Below are 11221 nucleotides of genomic sequence, written 5' to 3' on the forward strand. Positions count from 1 at the left end.
GTTTTGACAAGCCTTGGCCTGGCAGCCTATTATGCTCTGGGGCCCTAAATAAACTTGAAAGGCAGTCTAGACCATAAGGACTTCAACTCCTAGGCAAGTCTTAATGGCATGCTGGGCTCAGAGCCAGTGGACTCAGGGGGCACACGACCTAGTGAGACACCAGCCTGGGCAGCCAAGGGAGTGCTTGCGCCACCCCTCCCCCAACCTCAGGCAGTGCAGCTTGCGGCAACAAAAGTGACTTCTTCCTTTTGCTTGAGGAGAGGAGGGGGAAGAGTAAAGAGGACTTTGTCTTACATCTCGGATACCAGCTCAGCCACAGTAGGATAGAGCACCAATCAGAGTCGAGAGGCCCATATTCCAGGACCTAGCTGCTGAATTACATTTCTAGATACACCCTGGGCCAGAAGGGAATCTGCTGCCTTAAAGGAAAGAACCCAGTCCTGGCAGGATTCATCACCTACTGACTCAAGAGCCCTTGGGCCCTGAATAGCCAACAGTGATACCCGGGTAGTATGCTATGGGCCTGGAGTAAGACTCTGAGACATGCTGGTGTCAGATGAGACCGAGCACATTCCAGCTATGGTGGCTGTGGTGAGAGACTTCTTCTGCTTGAGAAAAGCAGAGGGAAAGGTAAAAGGGACTTTGTCTTGCAGCTTAGGTACCTCTTGGCCACAATGGGGTACAGCACCAAATGGGCTCTTGTGGTCACTGATTCTAGGCTTTGGCTCTTAGACAGCATTGCTGGACCTGCCCTGGGTCAGAGGGGAGCCAAGTGCCCTGAAGTTGAGTCCCAGGCCTGGAAGCTTTCACCACAAGTGACTTAAGAGCCCTTGGGCCCTAAGTGAACATTGACAGTAGCCTGACAGTACTAGTGTGTGAAGTATGTGACTCAAGGCGGGGTTCCTACCCCCGCTAAAACACTACCGCCAGCCAGCAGGCTCATGCACCTTGGCCTGTTGCTCCCAGGGGTTGCCTATGCTATTCAGCCAAGGGGACCACAGTGCCTGCTGGCCCAGATGAGCTCCGCCTAGCGAGCCTGCCTGCCTCCTCTGCCATGGACTCTCCCTCTTCTGCTTTTCCCAGCAGGAAGGGCCCGGCCTGCCCTGTGCAACCTGCAGCCCCCCAACCAGCTGAGGCTCCCCTCTTAGACTTATAAGTCTATGGCCAGTGGCATCTGGCTGCCTGCCCTCTCTGCCTCCCCCAGGATCCCTTCAGAGGGTCCTGGGCTTTCAGAGCCCCCCGAGGGGCCTCTGGCGCTCACTCCAGCCATCCATCCCTTTTGGCTTCACCATCCTGATTCAAGCAGTGTTCCTTCTCTATCAGGCCTGGTGGCTGTTGCATGGGGCTCCCCAAGGCGAGAGGTGGCCCTGGGCCAGTGGGTTGGAAGACAGGGTGACCAGAGAAGAGGGAAGCCTGAGGGGGCTGAGCATTGGTCTGAACTATGGGTGCACTGCCTGGGTGCCGTGGGAGACGCCAGGGTGTGTGGGGTGGGGAGGGCGGCCACAGCCCCCAAACACTACCTGTGAGGCTCCGGTTCCTCCCTCCACCTTCCTCCCCTTTCCCTTCCAGCCCCTCTTTTCCAGGAACCTTGCCACACCCGCACCTGCACCCTGTACCCGCTGGCCCTCCCACAGCTGCTGCAGCAGGCACAGCACGCCCTTGCTCTGCGCTTGCCTCACCAGCTCTCTGCTTGCTTTTCTCACTCCTGTTTTCTCTCTGCTTTCTCTCCAACTGCCAGCCGATTGGGTCAGGCAAGTCCATCCTGTCCTGAGAGCCCCAGGCACCCCTTGACATCTAAACAGATCCCTCCTCCCTTTCCAAGCCTGCCTGGGCAGGTGTCCTGTGACTTGACAGTGGCTCCCCCAGTCCCAAAGCCAGCCTCCTTCATCTGTGACTTAGTCTGTTGTAGTGGTAAGCTGACACATCCAGGGGTGACCGTTGCTGAAAACTTGTGCCCCTTCTGTTTGTATTGCTTGTTACCTGAATTCCAAAGTAGCCTGGGATCAAGTGTTGAATCGTTCATGATTTGCTCCATAACCTGTGTGCTTCTTATCCCAGACCAAACTAAGCTATTTTCTAGAGTTCTACAATTTACAGTTAGTAGACAAGAGTGGTACTCAAAGATGTAGTCTCTGGACTAGCAGCATCAGCAGTACCTGAGAATTTTTTATAAGTGCAAATTCTCAGGCCCCACCCTGGACCTCATGAATCAGAAATTCCGGGGTAGGGCTTAGCAATCTGTACTGCAGTAATCCTTCCAGGTGTCCAAGGACCTCTGGCATACAGCAGATAGCAAAATGTGTTTCCTTCTGTTGGTCCTAAGCCAGGGATACTGTATGTTCTGTCTTGATATGAAATAATGACATGCAATTGAAAGACATAAGTCTCCTTCCTACTCCCACCCTCAACCCAATGTGTTTTATTTTTATGAGTTAAATAAGAAAACAAGTGACAATCAGAGATTTAGTCTAAAAAGTGTATTTACAAGTATCAGTTCTCATCCAGCCTGATCTCATACAATACCATTTACATCCTCTTACACCTAAAGTTGTAGAAAATGATCTTCAGGCACACTAGGAGTTCTATAATAAAACACCAGGTATATCAGAATGTCCAGACTTACTGGAGAATAAAAGTAGAATCAATGGCTATATTTTCAAATTGCATTCAACAGGAAATTTAAGTTTTTAATTTTTTTCACCTTCATACTTCCAAGTTAATAGAATTAAATCAGAATAGTCCATTCTTTCTTTTTTTTTTTTTTTTTTGAGACGGAGTCTCGCTCTATCGCCCAGGCTGGAGTGCAGTGGCGCGATCTCGGCTCACTGCAAGCTCCGCCTCCCGGGTTCACGCCATTCTCCTGCCTCAGCCTCCCGAGTAGCTGGGACTACAGGCTCCCGCTACCACGCCTGGCTAATTTTTTGTATTTTTAGTAGAGACGGGGTTTCACCGTGTTAGCCAGGATGGTCTCGATCTCCTGACCTCGTGATCCGCCCGCCTCGGCCTCCCAAAGTGCTGGGATTACAGGCGTGAGCCACCGCGCCCGGCCCAGAATAGTCCATTCTTTCAAAGCCTCTAGCCAGGCAAAGTTTTACTGTATTACTTCTTGCTTTCAATGGATATAAAGCAGAGTCCTGGTAAGCACATTTTGTATATTTGCAAAGATGCAGAACTAAACAGTTCCATCTGTTCCATAGTAAAACAAAAGTCCTGTAAACCTTGGATGGTGAGTATAATACTTCAGCACTACCACCAAAACCTCAAATATGAAAAGATACTAAGAACACCACTAGCAAACAAAAGTGAGCTCTCAGCTGGGAGCAGTAGTTCACGCCTATAATCCCAGCACTTTGGCAAGTAAAGGTGGGAGGATTACTTGAAGTCAGGAGTTCAAGACCAGCCTAGGCAGCATAGCGAATTCACATCTCTACAAAAAAATTTAAAAATTAGTTGGGATGGTGGCACACACTGTAGTCCTAGCTACTTGGGAGGCTGAGGTAGGAAAATCGCTTGAGCTCAGGAGTTCCAGGCAGTGGTAGCTATGATCATGCCACTGCACTCCAGCCTGGGTGACAGAGCAAGATCTAGATAATTACAGTCTGCCCTGCTCCAGTTTACATTAAAATCACTAAGTTAAAATGCTTTCAATCAGCAGGATAAAAATTAAGTGAAATGTAACTTTAGAGCTTGGTCAGAAAATAGGCAATAGAGAAACAGGCACTTCCCACAAGAAGAAAAATGGCCAATAAGCATATTAAAAAGGTTCAAAAGTACTAGAAACCAAAGAAATGTAATGAAAACAGTGAGATTTTCTGCTTAAAGACCAGCAAGGAGGACAAATGGAAGGGGGAAACTGGAGCTCTGTCCTTGTTGGTGGGAGTATAAACTGAACCAATTTTCCTGCAGGATAATTTGAAAATGTCTATTAAAAACCCTAAAATTGTTTTATGTTATTTTCCACCAGAAATTCTACTGCTATGAATTCAGTCCAAAAATGCTTGCTTGAGTGAATTAAAATGTACATATAAGAAAATTTACCTCTGGGGTGGCGATGATTAACTTAATATACATCCAGCTATTATCATGATGATGCCAAGGATATATTTACCACCATAGAAATATGCCCAAAACATCATAAGTGACAAAAGACTATGAATTGTGATTCTACTTTTAAAAATGTTTATATGCATAAAAAAGTATAAAAAACAACAAACCAGAATGTTTTGAGTGTCAAAATTAAAGATTTTTCTGTATATTTTATCTTCCAATTATAAAAAGAATGTGATTTTCTTTATAATCTGGGAGAAGTATTATTTTCATTTATTTATATTTAAATTTCTTTTCTTTTCCTTTTTTTTTTCTCATGTATATATCACATGTAGTCTAGAGAGCTTGAATCCCTGCCTCTTGAGGTAAATCAGCCCATTTCTGTCTCTATAAATTTGCCTTTCTTGGACATTTGAAATCAATGGAATTATACAACATGTGGTCTCGTGTCTGGCTTTTTTACTTAGCTAATGTTTTTGAGGTTGGTCCATGATATATAAAATGTGTTGGTAGTTTGTTCCTTTCATTACTGAGTAGAAGCCCATTGATGTATATACCACATTTTGTCAGCAGAGAGTCTTTTAAACCTGGATTCCAACTTCCTGTGGCCTAAATGAAACCCTCTGAACACAGGACTTACAGCGGAAGCTGCTGTGCTTGTCAAAATAACTACTTATCAGAACTAGCTTTGTCATCAGGAGCCTGAAATGCTGCAGAAATTTTTTTATCATTTTGCAACTTCTTTTTTACAAGCAACTTTTGTACAACTACACGTCTGGACTTTTGAAGCATCTGATACATTATTTAATAAGTATGAGCATGTGTCTGAGTGGACAAGAAAGTGAAACCATCCATGCTACATTGCATATTTTTTCCTCCCCCAGGCTGGACCAGGGAACCTCTCAACTTTCTGGAGTATCCTGTCTCCATTGACAAAGCTGAACAGTATTAAAGATCCTGCTGCCTTTGTTAGGCAGATTTGGAGGGGAGGCCCAATAGCAAGGGTAGAGAGGAAAAAGAGAGCGGAGCTTGTGGAACAGGAAGCCTCCCGGGGTCCGCGCAGGGCTCCCAGCTGTTGAGGATGTTGTGGATGGGGAAGTGCTGATCGTGTCCCGAGGCAGCCCAGCACCTCCACTGGGCCCAGAAGGTCTTGACTTTGGACCCTTACCCCTGTTTCACAAGTGTTTAAAAGCTGTTTTTGCTTTTGTTATTTTCCTAAATAATCATTACCTGGTAGTTAGCAATTAATCTTTCTTTGGAAGCGGACAGGGCTTTAAAACTGAAGAACATAATTCTCATTAAAATATCGAAAATGGAAAAAAGTTACTTTGTAAACAATTTTCTATACAAACCAAATGGCAGCGGCTGAGAATCTCAATAAAATGTTAAATACATTTGCTGCTTTTAGAGAAATAAAGGAAAACAAATTAGAAGAAATAAAGAAAAAAATGCGTTTGCTAGCAGTGGTACCCTTTTGCCTAAGGTTGGGTCACTGTGCCATCATACTGCGGTGGGGGTATGTGTGGTGTATATGTGTGAAACTTTTCCTCTCAGGATGGATCATAATCTTAGTTGCAGTTTTCCTTCCCAATAGGGTTACAATGTAGTAACACGTGGGCTTGGAAGTGACAGACCTGAGTGAATCAGCACAGCTTAAAAAAATCCAATAAAACTAACTTTTAATAATCCTGAGGTTAGTTTTTGAAACAATGGATACAATTACTTACTCTGAGCATCTGGTTATGATTTTGAATCAATAATACATACTGTCTCCCCTCTTTTTTTTTTTTTTAATGGAAACAGAGGTTTCATCCAGAAAACCCCAAAACAGTGATTTTTTTTTTCTTTCTTTTTAAAGACAAAGTCTCACTCTGTCGCCTAGGCTGGAGTGGAGTGGTGGATCTCAGCTCACTGCAGCCTCGACCTCCCACCTCAGCCTCCCGAGTAACTGGGACCACAGGTGCCATTGCGCCCGGCTAATTTATCGTATCTTTTGTACAAATGGGGTTTTGCCATGTTGCCCAGGCTGGTCTCAAACTTCTAGGCTCAAGAGGTTCACCCACTTCGGCCTCCCAAAGTGCTGTGACTACAGGCATGAGCCACTGTGCCCAGCCTGCAGTGACTTTTTAAAACACAAGTTGAGGCCGGGCGTGGTGGCTCAGGCCTGTAATCCTAGCATTTTGGGAGGCTGAGGCGGGCGGATCACGAGGTCAGGAGATGGAGACCATCCTGGCCAACACACATTGAAACCCCGTCTCTACTAAAAATACAAAAAATTAGCCAGCCGGGCGTGGTGGCGGGTGCCTGTAATCCTGGCTACTCGGGAGGCTGAGGCAGGAGAATGGCGTGAAGCCGGGAGGCGGAGCTTGCAGTGAGCCGAGATGGCGCCGCTGCACTCCAGCCTGGGAGACGGAGCAAGACTGTCCTAAAAAAAATAAATAAGTTCAAGCATCTCTTCTTAACTCCTTTAATTGGAGGTAGCTCTTCTCTCTTTCTCCTCATCTTTGGTGTTCCCCAGAGTTTACTGCTGACTGGATGTACAACATATTTCAAAGTCAAAGCTGGGTGCGGTGGCTCACACCTATAATCCCAGCACTTTGGAAGTCCAGAGCAGGCAGATCGCTTGAGTCCAGGAGTTATCTAGACCAGCCTGGGCAACATGGTGAAACCTTGTTTGTATTAAAAATACAAAAAAGGGGGCGTTTCCGGGAGCGCAGCGTGGACTTGGTGTCGCCGCTTTTGGCATGGCGGCCTTTTCCGGCCCGGCTGGGCCAATCCTGTCGCTGAACCCGCCGGAAGCTCCCGGGTTTCAGAAGGAGGGGGCGCAGGTTCGCAAGCGCACAACTCTGTGGGAAAACACAACTTACTTCTGGAGTAGTCTGTGTGCGCCACCTACCTAACCTACTTAACGAAACCCGGACCCTTTCCTATTTCTCCCAAGGTGGCACTGTTACAAGGTTCAGACTATCCCGAAATAAAAGGACTGGAAATAGCAAAGGCTATGTATGCATTTGTGGAGTTTGAGTCTGAGTCTGTTGCCGAGATAGTTGCTGAAACAATGAACAACTACCTGTTTGGGGAAAGACTCTTGGAGTGTCATTTTATGCCACCTGAAAAAGTACAGAAAGAAATCTTTGAAGACTGTAATATTCCATTTAAACAGCCATCATATCCATCAGTGAAACGGTATAATCAGAATCGGCATTTCGCAAAAGCTGCGGATGGAGGGGCCATTTAAAAAGAAAGAAAGATTACTCCAGAAGAAATTAGCTTAAAATAGAATTATGATTTTCCTTCTTTGATTTTACAGAAAATGGAAAGTACTTCAAAATCAAATTATCGGACGTCTACAAAAGGCCAGGTTTTACGTAAGAAGAAAAAGGTTTTAGGCACTCCTGACACTCCTGAAAAGACTGTGGATACCCAGGGCCCCACACCAGTTTGTATATCAACATTTTTGGGGAGATGAAAATCTGAGTGCCTGAAATGAATGATGATGACGAGGAAAATGAAATAGTTTTCAAACAGCCCATATCCTGTGTAAAAGAAGAAATACAAGAGACTCAAACACCTATACATTCACAGAAAAAAAGACGAAGGAAAAGCAATCAGTGATTTTCAATGTATTATATATAAGATTTCTTCTGAAAAATATAATATTTTGATAAGAAAAAATACAAAAAAATTAGCTGGGCATGGTGGCTCATGCCTGTAGTCCCAGCTACTCGGGAGGCTGAAATGGGAGGATCACCTGAGCCCAGGAAGTTGAGGAAGCAGTGAGCCGTGATCGCACCACGGCACTCCAGCCAAGTCAAGTCGTTACATTTATCTTAACCTATCCTAGGCTGGCTTGAGAGGGATTTGTATTAAGAATACAATAGGCAATCTCACAGACATCTAAGTACAGAACTCAAAATATGACCACAGCATGGGAGGACTGGGCTGGGAGGTTATTTTTCTCTCCTGTGTGCCTTCACTCTGGACTTCTGCTCCATGCTTGTGCTTTGCTCTGCAGATGGTCCAGGCTTCTCCAGCCTCTGAGGCTTTGGCTTGCCCTGGCAGTACCCCTGGTCCCAGTGTTACTGCATCTTTCCATACGTATGATCCTCTGCAAAAAATCTATCGAACACTCTGTATCATTTCCAATTAGCAGGATAGAGAATCTGATCTGCCTAGCAGTGGGGGTGGGAGTTCCCTAGATGTCCCTCGATTTGTAGTACTGCCCTTTCCAAAGACTTGAGGAGGGGCCGGATATCCAAAAAGAGAGTGTGGGTGGAGAATCAGTAATACAGTCTACTTCAACAAGAAAGTATAAAGTAGAGGCGTTGGCTCACGCCTGTAATCCCAGAACTTTGGGAGGCTGAGGCAGGCGCATCACTTGAGCTCAGGAGTTTGAGACCAGACTGGGCAACATGGCAAAACCCCATTTCTACTAAAAATACAAAAAATTAGCTGGGCGTGGCGGCACATGCCTGTAGTCCCAGCTACTTAGGAGGCTGAGGTGAGAGGATTGCTTGAGCCCACGAAGTCGAGGCTGCAGTGAGCTGAGATCACAATGCCACTGCACTCCGGCCTGGGTGACAGAGCAAGACTCTGTCTCAAAAAAAAAAAAAAAAAAAAAAGTTTAAAGTGGAAGCATCTGTATGCATGATTGAAGTCATGCTTCCCATATTTTTTTTCCACCTTGCCTTTTTTCTGTCTAAAACACTGTATCTTAAGCTTTTCCCTATGTTATCAAGTAGTCATAAGCATTATTTTAATGGTTGTATCAGAATCCATTATCTGGACTCATTGTCACTTATCCATCTGCAGTTGCTGGAGATACTGCCCTTTCTGCCACACTCAGTCACCCTTCTGACCTTGCTCTGTGTCTAGTTATCTACTAATACACATACTGGTCATTTAGGACTTAAAGTTAAGAATAAATAGTTATCATAGTTCCTAACGTGTCAAAAAGAATGTAGCTTCCTAAAAATAGAATGGCTTGGTGGTTATGACAATTTTAAAATAAAATGGACAAATTGTTATTTAAATTAACGTTTTGCTTTCTTCTTGTATCTATTTTTCACTTCTCTGTCATTTTCATGCATAAAGTTTCATTTGGAAGGAATTTTATTTCAAAATAGAAATAGACATGAGAATGGGAACTCTGAAAGGTTCAACTTTCTAGTCATTAGTTTCCTAAAACTGTCACAAAAGTTACTTATAGTCAGTCATGATTGGCCTGTATTGACAGTGCATTAACATTATGTACAACTTAAGCACTATACTTTTTATCAGATACGGAAAAATAGGTAGTGTGTTTGGAAAAGTATTGGGCTAGGAGTCAGGAGCTTGACTGTTAGTCCCAACCCTGCTTCTTCAGCTGAGCACCCCTAGGCAATAATTCAGCAGCTATTTCTTAAGTACCTAATGAGTTTCAGGCTTTGTAGTTGGGCTGGGAATATAGACAATCATGCATTCATGATTCTCCAAGCTCCCTTCCTCACCCCAGCTCACAGTGAGTTCTCTTATGCATTGTGTAAATTTGTCTTCTAACAGGCCCCAACTCTCTCCCCAACCTGCTTCCCAGGGCAGTTGTGAGGATCAAAAGAGAGAGAATATGTGTGAAAGCAAATTGTAAATGATTTTAAAATGCAATAAAAATATTATTTAAAGATCCTTAGAATTTTAAATAAACGGTACATTAACCTGAGTTCTTTTTTTTTTTTTTTTTTTTTTTGAGACAGAATCTCGCTCTGTCGCCCAGGCTGGAGTGCAGTGGCGTGAACTCGGCTCACTGCAAGCTCTGCCTCCCGGGTTCATGCCAGTCTCCTGTCTCAGCCTCCCGAGTAACTGGGACTACAGGCACCAGCCGTAACATCTGGCTAATTTTTGTATTTTTAGTAGAGACGGGGTTTCACCATGTTAGCCAGGATGGTCTCGATCTCCTGACCTCGTGATCCACCCACCTTGGCCTCCCAAAGTGCTGGGATTACAGACATGAGCCACCGCGCTCGGCCTTGTTAAGTTGTACAATGGACCACTGATATGGTTGAAAATCTTGGCTTGATTATTCTCCAAGACAATGATACCGTGGTTTGTGTGATTAATTTTCTAAAATTGCCAGCCAAAAAAAACCAAAACCTTTTTTGAGTTGAATGACTGGATCAGTCAAAGGAACGTTGACCGTATAATGGAGAAATGTTTTCTGTGTTCACTAACAGCTTGCCTTTGATTCCAGCTGCAGCATATCATGAGTGATGAGATCTGTGTGCAGGTGACTGTCCTTTACGTGGCAGAAAATAATAATGGGGCCACCGGAGGCCAGCCAAACACACAGAACTCAAGGAGCCTCCTGGAGTCAACGTGTCAGAAGAAAGCCGAGCAGCTAATGTCAGATGAGAAATGCTTTAAGGTGAGAGTTGCTCATGTAGTCAAAGACCTTGCTGGTGACAATGTCAGTAGTTAGGATTCTCTGAACCAGAAGTTAAAGCCAGGGTACTTTGACCCCGTGATTCTACTCCTGGAACTTTTTAGAGTTCCTAATGAGTTCCCCAGAGAAATACAAAGTGGAAGTAACTATTTTCCTGAACAATCTACTTTGTTTCTTCCTTGCCTTAAAACAAACAAAAAAACTAGTGATATATGATTTTTACAATTTTCTATTCTTCTTTTTCTCTGAACATTTTTCATAGTACGCTTTGTAAATATTATTGTTAGAAAAATGTTGGTACATGAAATCCATGGTCATGGTCATTATAGAAAAGAAAACATAGGCCTGGCACACATGGCTCACACTTGTAATCCCAGCACTCTGGGAGGCCAAGGTGGGTGGATCGCTTGAGACCAGCTTGGGCAACATGGCAAAACCCCATCTCTACAAAAAATACAAGAATACAAAAATTAGCCAGGCCTGGTGGCATGCACGTGTAGTCCCAGCTACTCAGGAGAACGAGGTACAAGGATCGCTTGAGTCTGGGAGGTCGAGGCTGCGGTGAGCCCTGATCGTATCACTGCACCCCAGCCTGGGTGACAGAGCAAGACTCTCTTCCAAAAAAATAAAAAGGAAAAAAAAATGTAGATAACCAGAAAAAGTCATCTTAGAATTCTTTCCTGAAATTATAATTGATGACATTTCTAAACTTCTCTGCTTGAGTATATATTTTGAAAGAGTTTATACTGGACAAAATGG

At 44.4% G+C, this 11221-nt stretch overlaps 1 pseudogene; it reads left to right on the plus strand.

Annotated features, from left to right (window-relative positions):
• The first annotated feature begins 6791 nt into the window (after nt 1–6791).
• On the plus strand, nt 6792–7662 carry LOC100611325 (MKI67 FHA domain-interacting nucleolar phosphoprotein-like; annotated as a pseudogene).
• Nucleotides 7663–11221: the final 3559 nt, after the last annotated feature.

This window comes from Pan troglodytes, chromosome 4 (assembly GCF_028858775.2).
Source record: "Pan troglodytes isolate AG18354 chromosome 4, NHGRI_mPanTro3-v2.0_pri, whole genome shotgun sequence".
NCBI classification, from domain to species: domain Eukaryota; kingdom Metazoa; phylum Chordata; class Mammalia; order Primates; family Hominidae; genus Pan; species Pan troglodytes.